Source organism: Macaca fascicularis, chromosome 6, assembly GCF_037993035.2.
Source record: "Macaca fascicularis isolate 582-1 chromosome 6, T2T-MFA8v1.1".
Taxonomy (NCBI): Eukaryota; Metazoa; Chordata; class Mammalia; order Primates; family Cercopithecidae; genus Macaca; species Macaca fascicularis.
The window spans coordinates 56,019,675-56,033,287 of record NC_088380.1 but is presented as its reverse complement, the minus strand read 5'-3'; the positions used below and the strand labels follow the sequence as shown (position 1 = coordinate 56,033,287).

General features: G+C 35.1%; 1 protein-coding gene across 9 annotated transcripts in view; it reads right to left on the bottom strand.

The window, feature by feature from the left end:
* The window catches only part of PARP8 (poly(ADP-ribose) polymerase family member 8), a 189,851-nt gene that overhangs the window by 141,608 nt on the left and 34,630 nt on the right, over positions 1-13,613 (bottom strand). Inside the window, exon 3 of one of the 9 annotated variants that reach the window (XM_073993431.1) lies at positions 4,887-5,124. The exons of the other annotated variants lie outside the window; for them this stretch is intronic. The gene's annotated coding sequence lies outside the window, so the exon portion shown is untranslated. The remainder of the gene's footprint in view (positions 1-4,886; positions 5,125-13,613) is intronic. 9 annotated transcript variants of the gene reach the window in all.

Below are 13,613 nucleotides of genomic sequence, written 5' to 3'. Positions count from 1 at the left end.
ATGTATGAATTAAAATGAGGGTAAAATAAAGGTATTTTAGACATGCAGAGATTAAAAAAAAAAAAAATGACCTTCAATACAACTTTTCTTTACAAAGAATAAAGTTTTCTTTACAAAGAGTGTTATGTTTCAGTAAAACAAGAAGAATATGGCATCCAGAAAAGAGAATATGACACACGACCACAGATTTGCATCACACTCTCAAAGAATATGGTTCAGATTCAAGAAAAAAGGAGAGTTCTGGGAAGGTCTCTAGGGTGGAGGAGAAGGCAAAACTAATTCATTATTGATAATTGATTTGATGTGTTAGACTATTTAGGAAAATTATTGAGAACCATGACTAACGTTCTTAAATTATTGGGGAAAAAACAATAATGGATACACAGCAAAATACAAACTAATGGGAAAAATCAAAAGCAATTTTTAACTCTAGGAAAAATAAAAAGTAGAAGGAAAAAAATATATATACTTATGGTGTAACAGTGCAGTCATTGTAATATGCTGATTAGTGATGCAACCAAAAATTCTGAAGTGGCTATGGTGAGAGATGGTGTGGTAAGGAAATGTAAGAAAGATAAATACTCACTAATATAACAGGCATTCAATAGAAACTGTCTGAAACTTATGTCAGTAAAGTGCAACTCAGCATATTGTTTTAAAATATGTTAAATATATGGTTGATATAAGACTCTTACTACTGTTGGGTTTTGTAATCAAATATGTGCTTACTTGAAGAAATACATAAATTTCTGCCTAACTCCCCATAGAAAACAAGAGATCAGGCAACTGTAAGACAATAGAAGCAGGATAATACTGGCATTCTCTCTCTCTCTCTCTCTCTCTCTCTCTCTCTCTCTCTCTCTGTCTCTCTCTCTCTCTCTCTCCCCTATCTATCTCTATCTCTCTATCTCATATCTCTTTGGAATATCTTCCAAAGGGTAAATCTTCAAATCATTCAATTAATTGCATTCAGATTTTAAAGGTTAGCTTTAATGACTTAAGAATTTTAATCATACCTTCACAATTTGCCACTGTTTTTGAGAAAAAGATTATGCATTCTAGTTAGCTGTCAAGTCTACTTAATTGTTACTGTGAAATGAGTATAAAAAATTTAAAATCTAAATTTAAAGTTCTACAGAATGCAAAAACGCTTTAGGAAAATCATTAAATGAGCAATAATTTTAATTTATATGTATCAAAGAGATACATATAAATTCTTTCCTGCAGGAGTTGAACCCTGACCAATGACTGATTATATATTTATGTTAATTGAATGACGAATTATATACTCCATCTAAAGAATTATGTTTACGTTATATATAAACAACAATTTACACTGATGCATGTCTGACAAGCGTCTGATTTATTAAATCAGTAAATGTTCTTATAAATGTGTACAAAAAGGTTTTATATCAGTTTACAAAGAACATATTGATTTAGTGAGCTACATAAATATATGCAAATCTAACACTTAAACAAGACTACCCAATAAAAAAGCAGCTATATAGATTTTTGTATAAATTATGAAACCCCTGAGTAGTGATTTCACAAGATACATGCATGCCAGTATATGAAAATTACAGAAATCAACCACTGTCTGCTAGCATCATAATGCACTATTAGAATCTGAATTAGGTCATGCTCAAATTAACCAAGTTTCACTTAAGTAAAAGCACTCTGGTAAAAGGTATCTGTTTTTAAAAAATGAACATACTTGGTGCTATTCTCTTTCTTCTTATTATTACTTCAAATTATTGCGGGATACTGTCCCAAGCTCTGTGGTATTTGTACATGTGAGTGTGTGCTTATGTGTATTATAACATATTGTTATTCCTATTCAGAAATTGGAAAGACTAAATAACTGCTCAATTAGAGGTATAATATGCTGAGAAAATAGTCTTAAATGCAAAAACAAAAAATAACTACCCAAAATGATGAAGATCTTGAACTCAAATTCAAACTTTTGAGCTCTTAAAATCTAAATCACTAAAATTACTGTTAAGTACGCTTGTTTCTGACATTAACAATCCTAAGAAGTTTACAATCAAAAGGCTCCAGCTATAGTCAAATGGGACAGGAAGAGAATTAAATAATTTTTCAGGCTAGAAAAATTGATACTAGACATGAAAACTTTTATATCCCCAAAACCAACCGTTTGAAAAACATAAAGGTTTCCTAAAAATTACTCAGAAAAAAACATTTAAAACTCAATAAAATATATGTAAAAGCATATGAAACGTCATAGAAATAAAATTCCAAACTTTCAATAAACTGAAAAAACCCAAACTCACTAATAATCAGTAGATACAAATTAAAATAACAATGGGATATGATTTAACATATAACACTGATACCAATTTCAAAATATAACATGAGTTATTAGCAAGAACTGGGGAAACAGTACCTTTCTTCCTTGAGTATAATTTGATAGAACCAATTTAGAAGCAACTGTTAAGCATGAGCATATCTTAATCCAACTAATCCATTTTAAAACCTACCCTCAAGAGAGTCTAGCACAAGTATACAAGGAGACACAAAGATTCTCACTGAAAGACTGTGCATGATAAATGAGTGAAAACCTTCTAACTGACCCTCCATATGGAGAATGGATACATAAAAGTAGTAAACTGAATAAACTAGATCTACATGAAAGTCTGAGACGAATCTCAAAAAAGTAGTAAAAATGCAGTTTGCAAGAAAATATACAGTGCAAAAGGGTTGATGTAAAAATTAAAATGCACACTCAAGGCAATATTACATGTTGTTTATGAATACATGTGTAATCAAAGCATAATATGTACTTGGAAATAGTGTTTGACAACTTCAGGACAGTGATATCCTCTGGAGAGAAAGGAAGCTGAAGTGATGAGAGGGTGGGTTTTAATATATCGGTAACATTTCTTAAAGAAAAAGACATCTAAAATATGAAAAAAACCTACTTAATCTCAAAAGTGAGGATATTATTTTCAATACATTATTTTTCTGTTTTTCTGTATGCTTGAATTTTTCGAGAAAAAACAAAATAAAAAGAAACTATCTCAAAGAGGTGTAGTTATAAAACAGTAAGGTAAGTGCCTATCCTAACTTGAAACAACCATAGAAGGTGGACAATTTCGCTATAATGAAATTGACATAAGGTCATCCAATGGCTTGAGCAGATACATATCATGGTTTATGGAATAGATTTGTGTTTCTGGTATGCTGTACTCAATATATATGTTTAAATTGGGTCATCACTTTAAATATAAAACCAATTCATTAATGACTATCTTCAAATAACACACTCCAGTACTTTGAAACACACCTAGTATTACTGAAGAGTTCCTTTATGTATATGCAGTGAAGAAACTGCAATGTAACTAATGATTCCTAATTGATCTGTTTTTCTGAGTATCAGGGCCTTGAATTAATACAAGTCCTATATCTAAACTAAAAATCAAGATGTTGAAGGTTAAAAATACTTCTCCTGCCAAATCTAAACAAATATATCTCAAAGATTTAAAATTCAGCAACTCTTAATAATTTAAATATTCCAGAAGTATTTGTGTAACCTAAGCTCCTACTACCTTCTTCATGGTCCTTTTATTAGGACATAATAAAGTACTTACATTACCCACAAAACGCAAGCTCTTCAGTTTTCAGTGCATTTGCTTATGTTGTTCACTTTTCCTGAAATGTTGGATCTAATTCTCCTGCTCAGGTCTAGCCACTCATCTTTCAAAATCTTTCTTCTTGAAAACTTTCCCAAAATTTTCTCCTTCCAAAAATCAGCAGAACTCCTCTTTTGAGGCTAGCTTCTTTCAGTACTTACTATTTTCTATTGCAGCTATGTGTTTACATGTTTGATTTCCTTAACCATACCATGAAATTATTAAAAGCACAGATGCTGTTTTTATTTATCCTTTTATGTATGAATACATGGGCTCAGGAAATTTAAAATAATCACCTTAATACTATTGAAACCATAAATATAAGTCCATCCAAACAGGTTTATAATAGGAATATAGGTTGGTATTATTATTATTATTGCCTGTACACCACTACTACTACTATTATTACCTCCGTACTATGGCCCAGTAATCACTGTTTCCTCATTTTTTTTTTCTTTTCTTTTCAGGGACAGGGTCTCACTCTGTCACAAAGGCTGGAGTGCAGTGGTGTGATCACAGTTCACTGTATACTGGGCCCAAGTGATCCTCTGGCCTCAGCTTCCTGAGTAGCTAAGACTACAGGCACGAGCCATCACATCAGGCTAATTTTTTAACTTTTTGTAGAGACGGGGGTCTCAATATGTTCCCCAGGCTGGTCTCTAACTCTTAGCCTGAACAATCTTCCTGCCTTGGCTTCCCAAAACACTAGGATTACAGGCATCAGCCAACCACACCCAGCTGATGTAAATTTAATATAGTATCTATGAAAGCTGTTCTAACCACCAGCAAGCAAAGGATTATAACAATAATATTGATTATGAACACTATGACAGTCACCTCTTAAAGGCCACACTCACTCACAGTGACCAACCCCACTGAGCATCTACTGAGTCAGTCATACGGTAGTAGTTATGAGAATGGGCTCTGGAGCTGGCCTGACAGTTCAAATTCCTGTCTGCCACTTCCTACCTGTGTTACCTCAGACAAGTCACTTAATCTATGTGCCAGTTTCCTAATCCATAGAGGTAGTAAGAGTACTTAATTTAGTTAACTAATGTACTAATTTTAAAAGTTTTTATACTGTACTAAATAATTTAATAGTTTTTATATGTAAAACAATCCAAAATGATGCCAACATATAGTAAGTACTCATCAAGTATTACATGTCATTATCACATTTCTATTTTGTCTATGCATGAAGTTTGCCTTACTTATTTTAAAAGTTAGCAGTACTACCTGTCAGTGAAATATATTAAAACGTTTTTATGGTAGGCAATGTTGTTGCCAAAAATGTGCCTTCTTCCTTTCTGGAAAAAAACAAAATCCTATTTTTTTCTTTTTTTAAAGGTATCCACTTCTCTCTTTTTCAGGACTTAAAGTAATATGTTCCCATTCCTTGGTCCAGTGAGAATAAAGGTGAAGATCTGAATTCCTGGCTTGGGTGACATATTTCTTCTTATACCTTCTGTTGAACCTGAACAAGGAAGCAAAGACAGTGTCTATTGTGAATGGCAGTCATCTTGAAAACAGGAGCAAAGTAAGCCTCAGGACAACGCCTGCATAGCCAGGTTCCTGATGACATCGCTTAATCCCCTGATTTTTGCCCTGACTACAGCTTACTGCTGCTGTCTTCTAGTCATTTGAGATAATAAATGTGCTTCATATTTAAGCCAGTTTGAGTCCAAGTTTTCTGTTATCTGTTGTCAAAATATCATAGAAGCAAAGGCCGGGCATAGTGGCTCACACCTGTAATCCCAGCACTTTGGGAGGCCGAGGCAAGTGGATCACTTGAGGTCAGGAGTTCAAGACCAGCCTGGCCAACATGGTGAAACCCCATCTCTACTAAAAGAAATACAAACGTTAGCTGAGCATGGTGGTGCATGCCTGTAGTTCCAGCTACTCAGGAGGCTGAGGCAGAAGAATTGCTTGAACCTGGGAGGCGGAGGTTGCGGTGAGCCAGGATTGCACCACTGCACTCCGGCCTGGGCTATAGAGCGAAACTCCATCTCAAAAAAAAAAAAAATGTGTGTATATATATGTATGTATGTGCGTGTGTATATATATATAAATAAAATAGAGACAGTGTGTATTTTGCAGCATAGGGTAAGCTGACAAAGATACCATCCCTGACACGATCACTGCATACTCCACCACCACTGTAAAAAAAAAAAAAAGACATATTTCATTTAGGGTTAATATTCCTATGTGCTTTATATAATGTTGCAATTACAAAATATGAAGAAAAGTCTCGCTTAAGCCCAAAGACTCGAAAGTACGTTGCCAACATCTTACCTACTGACACAGAAATAGTTGGTCCCAATCAGCAATAAAAAAGTACTTTGTAAATACCAATATTATGCCGTGCATGGCTGGCTACAGTTGTATATTATACCAATCACTATGAACTTGTACTGCACATTCATTTTACTCGTTGCTGAAATACTTTACATGTAATCACATATGTCAAAAAAAAAAAACTTAACCAGATATATTCTGGCATACCTTATAAAGGTTCTCACACTTTAAAGTTCTCAAGATTCCACTGAGATGCAAGTTAAAACACAGATTTCCAAGCACTGCACCCAGAAAATGTGATTCAGTTGTCTGCAGTGGGATTTAGAAATCTGCATTTTTGTGTGCACTTCAATAAGTCTAATGCAGCCTAATCCTGAAGCAGATTTTAAGAAACACTGCCCTAGACCAAATTAAAAATATATCAAGGAAATGCAGGCAAATGGCAACAGATCAAATAGTATAAGTAGTTTATGATGAAAGTCAAGTCCCAGCCCAGTCCCATCAACTCCTTTTTTTTTTTTAGAAACACAGTCTTGTTCTGTCACCTAGGCTGGAGTGCAGTGGCTCGATCAGGCTCACTGCAACCTTCACCTCCTAGTTCAAGAGACTCTCATGCCTCAGCCTCCCAAGTAGCTGGGATTACAGGCGCACGCCACCATGTCCAGCTAATTTTTTGTATTTTTAGTAGAGATGGGGTTTCACTATATTGGCCAGGCTGGTCTCGAAACCCTGGCCTCAAGTGATTCACAGGCCTTGGCCTCCCAAAGTGGGACTACAGGTGTGAGCCACCGCACCAGCCCCATCAATTCCTTTTAAATTTATTTAGTTTTAGTTCCTCTCTGGTTTTCTCCATATCATTTATATGTTCTTATTTTATCACCTTCACATTGTTTATATATGATATAGACACTATTATTTTTAATCTTTCAACTGTTTTGCAACTTGGCAACTTGAAATAATATATTTCTATCCCCATTTCTTTGTCAACCAATTTTTGTCAGCAACCTGGCTCACCTCTTCTCCTCAAAGCAGAGTCAGATATTACAGAAAATAGTTTCTAGATGTTTGACCAAAAAGCATTAACATGTTCTTTTTATCTTTTACTCCTAAAATCACATATTCTCTTGAGCCATGCTGCCTGAGACAGAGCAACTGTTTTAAACAGTAAACTATTTTTGAAAGTAATAAAAGTACTTACTTTTAAAATTTCATTTTCAATTAATTTCTCTCATATAATGGTTTAAGACTTTTATATCCTTTATTGCAGGCTTCTGCTTTTAAAAACACTAATGAACTCAGTTAAACAAGAATAAGTCAGACATCCTTATCAAGTTAGTATTTTTCTTTTCTCACTCATGTGACACATTAAGAAACAGCAATTAAAAAAAGAAGCAAGCTAATTAGCTACCGTGGCTGCTCTCCTATAATCAAGTGCAAACTTGCAAGTAGAAAACCCCTTGATTTACTTTGATGTCCAGAAACTCATCAAAGCATAACACAGCCAAAGTAAACCCCTATACAGTAACATTCAGTTTAATAATCGCAATTTTAAAGTAATAGTTTAAAAACTGTTTAAGACTAAAATTTCCACCAAAACATATTCCATTGTTTACATTAGTCTCAATCTATATTGAGCAGATAATCTGGATGGCAATGAAGACACTGCTTTGTCCAGTTTGAAATTTGCCCATTTGTAAATGTCATATTCCTCCCACATGCAATATTAAAGCTTTCACTTGCTTTACAAGGAAGTAAATTATTGATCATGAAATAGTTCTAAATTTACACATTACACTGCTCTAGAGTAATCTTGCAACTCTTCAAATAGATCAACGAATCCAGGCTTCTAAAACCATTTTGAACATTCCATATGCATTCCTATTTTAAAGCAGTACTGTCCAAAAGAAATATATTGCAAGCTACATTGGCAATTTTAAATCATTGCATTAAAAAAGGTAAAGAGTAGATGAAATCAGTTTTAATAATATGCTTTATTTAGTCCAATATAGCCAAAACACTATCATTCCAATATACAATCAACATGACAATGTTAATGAGATATGTTACATCCTTTTTATTACACTAAGTCTTTCAAATCCAGTGTGTACTTTTAACACTTACAGCACATCTCAATCCAGTCACATTTTAAGTGCTCAAATGCCACTTTTGGCTAGTGGCTACCATTTGGGGGAGGGCAGAGTAAGAAATAACTTTCAGAAATAAAATGTTAAAATTATCACTGCAAGTGTTTAGAGGTGAGCACATAAGGAGTGAAGATTCAAATAAACGAAGTGAGCACGTGCTCACTTAGGTAATTATATCTTGGTCAGAGTAGTTTTTCAAAGACGGCAGAAAAATCAACATTTTCTGATTATGTCCTGACAGAAGATAGTTAAGTGACCTTTCTGACTGTCAGATTGGTGACCAGGATCCACATATACCAAGGAAAATTGTGAGGATATCTATACACAAGAGCTAGCCACAAGAGTCAATAAATATCACACCTCTCAGGACTTAGATATGCCTCAAGTTTCAAAGGGGAAAGGAGGCTAAACTCTCCAGCTTAAGGCAGATTTGGCAACCTCTCTGCTAGTGCACAAGCTGGACAATTTCTCACTGCAAAAAGAGATTGAATGTGAATTAAGAAAACAAGTTAAACAAATGTTAAATACACTTCAAAAGATTAGCTACAATAAAATAGATCATAATAAGTAATTAAATCTTATATCTTGCTGTATATGGTAGGCACTTTCTCCTACAAATCATGTTTAAACATGGAAAATTCATGTTGGAAGAATGAAATTTAAAACAAACAAAAAAAAAAACAGGGTCTCATTTTATCACCCAGGCTGCAGTGATTACTGCAGCCTCAACCTTCTGGGCTCAAACAATCCTCCCACCTCAGCCTACAGAGTAGCTGGGACCACAGGTGCACAACACCACACCTGGCTAACTTTTAAATTTTTTGTAGTGATAGGGTCTCCCTATGTTGCCCAGGTTGGACAACGAATGAACAGAGTTAGACCATCATACAACTGAGGGGCCTGGAAAGTGAGTTTTATTTTTATTTATTTTTTTTTTTTTTGAGACGGAGTCTCCCTCTGTTGCCCAGGCTGGAGTGCAGTGGCCGGATCTCAGCTCACTGCAAGCTCCGCCTCCCGGGTTCACGCCATTCTCCTGCCTCAGCCTCCCGAGTAGCTGGGACTACAGGCGGCCCGCCACCTCGCCCGGCTAGTTTTTTGTATTTTTTTAGTACAGACGGGGTTTCACCGTGTTCGCCAGGGGGTTTTATTAAAACAGTGGAGAACACATGGCAAATTCATTGAGATCAGGAGATTTCACAGCTTTGTTCTCCCAAGTGAGAACAGAGGCTGAAATATATCAGGGCCTCAATAAATATGTATGGAATGATGAATAAGCTGTGGCAGTGATAATAATCACGAATCCTTCAAGGAAGAAATCAAATCCCCTCAAGGAGACCTCCAAGAAATGATCTCACTGAACAGGACAGTTCAAATATCATCTCTCATATCCATACATAATAAATGATGAAGACAAATTATTTCTTAATCAGAAATAGCATTTCCCAGTGATTATATCACCACGTTAATCTGCCTTTAGAAGACTTTTTTTTTTTTTTTTTTTTTTTTTTTGGGACACGGTCTCACTCTGTCACCCAGTGCAGTGGTGTGATCACGGCTCATTTAGCCTCAATTTCCTGGGCTCAAGCAATCTCCCCACCTCCGCCTCCCAAGAAGCTGGGACTTAAGGTGCAGGCTGCCACACCCCACTATTGTTTGTGTTTTCTGTAGAGATTAGGTTTCGCCCTGTTGCCCAGGCTGGTCTTGAGCTCTTGGGCTCAACTGATGCTCCCGCCTCAGCCTCCCAAAGTTCTGGGATAACAGGCATGAGCCACATCACCCGGCCTATAACACTTTTTATCTTCTGTAATTATCTGGTTTGTTTGTACAACTATCTGTCTGCTGATTCCACTTAGATGCCAAGCTCCACAAGGACAGGGTTCCAGGCAGCCCTGTCACTACTATGGCCATGTGCCTAGCACAGAGGAAGCACTTAAGGAATGACAGGAGAATTAAAGACAGATAATTTCCTCACCACTTCCTCTTCTTTGTAATGGACGTGTTCACCTAATGGTTGTTTTTGCACTAAGTACTATGTGATACCTCAATTACCTCTATAGGAGAATTAAAGAAGGCTGACACTACACTAATTAAAGACACAATTCTACTATGTTTGTTAAAGTGAATAGAAACTGAATCTAAGTGGAGGGAAAGAGCAGTGTTGCAGCAATGGAATTTTAGATTTTATACATTTTCTAGTAGTGCTAAGACTAAGATGTCAAATGCAAGAGCCTCATCTTCTAAGTTCTAAGTTTTGAGTGAATCAGGGCATTTTGACTTAGAATGAATTTAGAATACTTTTTAGAAAATAAAAACGCCTTAGAATGAATTTAAAATACTTTTTAGAAAATAAAAACGCCTTAGAAAATCACATAACAAAATGAGAAGCCCTGAAAATTGTCATTTCAGACTACTTTCAATTCTCCAGGAAGGTGTGAGTTTAAAGGTGGTAGTTTCTAGTGGTCACCTGTAAAACAGAAACATATTTATCCCATCAAAGGATTTTTCTACTGTTATGTTTTATCAGGGATCACAGATCAAGTTATTTATTGTCACATGATAAGTAAATTACTGCAATTCTGTGATCAATTATGATGTAATACTTATCTTTTTTCAAAAAAAAAGTTAATTTATTGTCCTTTCTTAGTGAAATTAAAAAAGATTTAATTGATGTTAAATGTAATTTTGTAAAAGTTAAGAGAAGATGTTCCTTTTATTTCTAAAGAAAAAACAAGAACACTTACATAAATAGTGCAAGTAAATAGGAATACATTTCCATCAGGTTTTAAATTATATATTCTGGCCGGGCGTGGTGGCTCAAGCCTGTAATCCCAGCACTTTGGAAGGCCGAGACGGGCGGATCACGAGGTCAGGAGATCCAGACCATCCTGGCTAACACGGCGAAACCCCATCTCTACTAAAAAATACAAAAAAAAAACTAGCCGGGCGAGGTGGCGGGCGCCTGTAGTCCCAGCTACTCGGGAGGCTGAGGCAGGAGAATGGCGTAAACCCGGGAGGCGGAGCTTGCAGTGAGCTGAGATCCGGCCACTGCACTCCAGCCTGGGCGACAGAGCCAGACTCCCTCTCAAAAAAAAAAAATAAATAAATAAAAATAAAAAATAAATAAATTATATATTCTACAGGAAAACTTCATGTCATTTTATTAAGGTGGTCAGTTGTCAAAGCAAGAAAAATGTAACAGTTTATGTTTCCAAGCTAAAATGATCATAACTCCCCAATTACACCAATTATTTTCGTGCATGAGAACTATAGGAACAAGGTCAAATTCTTGAAGTTTTTAAAACAAAATTATGATATAAAAGGATCTTAGGTTCTAAAAAAGAAATGGAAGAATTTCTAAATGCTTGTATATAACCGTGTTATTGACCAACAACAAAAAAACTCAGCAGGTACTCTATCTGAAGCCCCTTGAGTGAAGCAAGATTTTTGTAGGAGGTAGCTATATCTATGCAGAAAAGCAAACAGTTTATTTTGGAGTTATTAATCAACACATTTTTTAAATGGTCTTTCCAAACTAACTTTGTCTCTTTAACAACCTCATGAATTTTCCAGATTTTAAAAGAGCCAATCTTATTAGCCAAAGTCACTTCTAAAATAATTATTCAAACTATAAATGGAGTTATATAATTAGAAATCCATATATATTGCATGCCACTTACGAAAACTACGCAAAGGGGAGCAAATAAATATTTATAAAGAGAATTCAGATAAAAAGCATATTCGTTTTGTTCGAAGAATTAAAACCTTTATCCTCGGATAACCAAATTCACTATGCTTTGAGTTTTGTTTTACTGACGTACTATGATCCGTATCCCACACATCCAATCAACACCAATTCCTGATAATTCCGCAGTAAATGTTTCTTCAATCCATCCACTTATACATATCCTTATAGCCATTACCAGAACAGTCTTCTGTTATTAACAATAACTATACGAAACCCTTTCCATTTTATCATTCTTTTAAGAAAAAAAAAAATGAGTGGAGAGGGAGTCAATAACGTAGACTGTCAAATCTTTAATCTGTGTTCATTAAGCACTCTAAGATTAAAAATCTGTAAAGTCAATTCACATCTGGAAACCACATTTAAAATTAGAACAGGATACTCAAACAATCTAAGATTTGAATATACATTCTAATAGAAGAAATTCTCCTGGAATTTCCATTGTCTCACAGATAAATTCAGAAAACTCCAATAGCATCAAGAAGTGTTTTAATGGGTACTCAGATGGATCTGGAGTGCTGCTTGGAGGATTATCTTTTAACTACTTCAAGTTTGACGGTGAGGATTACTGAGCATAATGATTATCCTGAGAGAAGGCTTTTGCTAGATTAAAATAAGACATGGAAGTTTATGAAGCAGTAGCTGAGTTAGCATTACTACATTAATATTGTATTCGCAGGGAGAAAAACATAATTTTGAGTAATTATGCCCCAACACAAATATTCAGTTATTAAATATAAGTAATAGTCAAGAGACTGCAAACACAGTTAAAATAAGAGAAAACCAATCCAATTCTTACTAATTTAAATACCTGCCTTAAAACATTGCTTAGTAAATTTAGATCACAGTTTGTTTATTTCCTTGTAGTTGATCAAATTAAGTCTCCAATTTCACTACATTACAGAAACATCAAACAAAAAGTTACGATTAGAAACCATAGGCTACTGAAGGAAAGAAGTTTTTATCTTTAAACTTATGATCTTGTCTCCCAACTGTGAATGAAGTTATCTACAGAATAATCAACAGTTAGATGAAACTTGGTTTTCGCTACAGAGAAGCTTTATCCTCTCAGAGAATTTTAAAGAGGAAAACCATTTAAAGATAAGTTCACTTTTCAGCATAGTGGCAACAGATAAAAAATACTACCTTTTCACCCCTAAACCAGTGCAATTACTGTTTCCAGAAGCTGATTCTGGCACTTCTGGGCCTTGGTATACGGGAAAGAGGACAAAAAATGATTGAAGACTTAAATCCCACTATTTTATTGAACAAGTGAACCATCAAAGACTAATGTTTCTCACCAGAATGTCTAATATTTGGACTTCTAAAAATGGACGAATATTTAGTCTAGTTTACTTCACTAATTTTAAATGAAGACAGGTTCCATGAGTCATGCTATCTATCCTTTTTTCAAGTTAATGGAACTTTTACTCATCCAGTGGGTGATGATGTTATCCTGTCAACAATATATCTGGCAGAGTAGAAACCAAGGGCCTCAGCTGCACCCAGAGACCTCTTATGTCCTAGCAACTTGATATTAATTGATACTCAAAATATGGTCCATAGTCCAGCAGCATCAGCTCACTTTTAGTAGCTTATTAAAAATATGCCCATCCCTTCTTGGCCCATCTCAGATCTTTCAATAGATCTGAATCTGTATTTCAACAGATGCCCATGTAATCACATTCAAGCCTAAGATTTATTCCATAGAGCATACCTGTGTTTTCATTATACTGATAATACAGATGGCTGTAAATAATTTGGGTGACCCACAATAGCCTC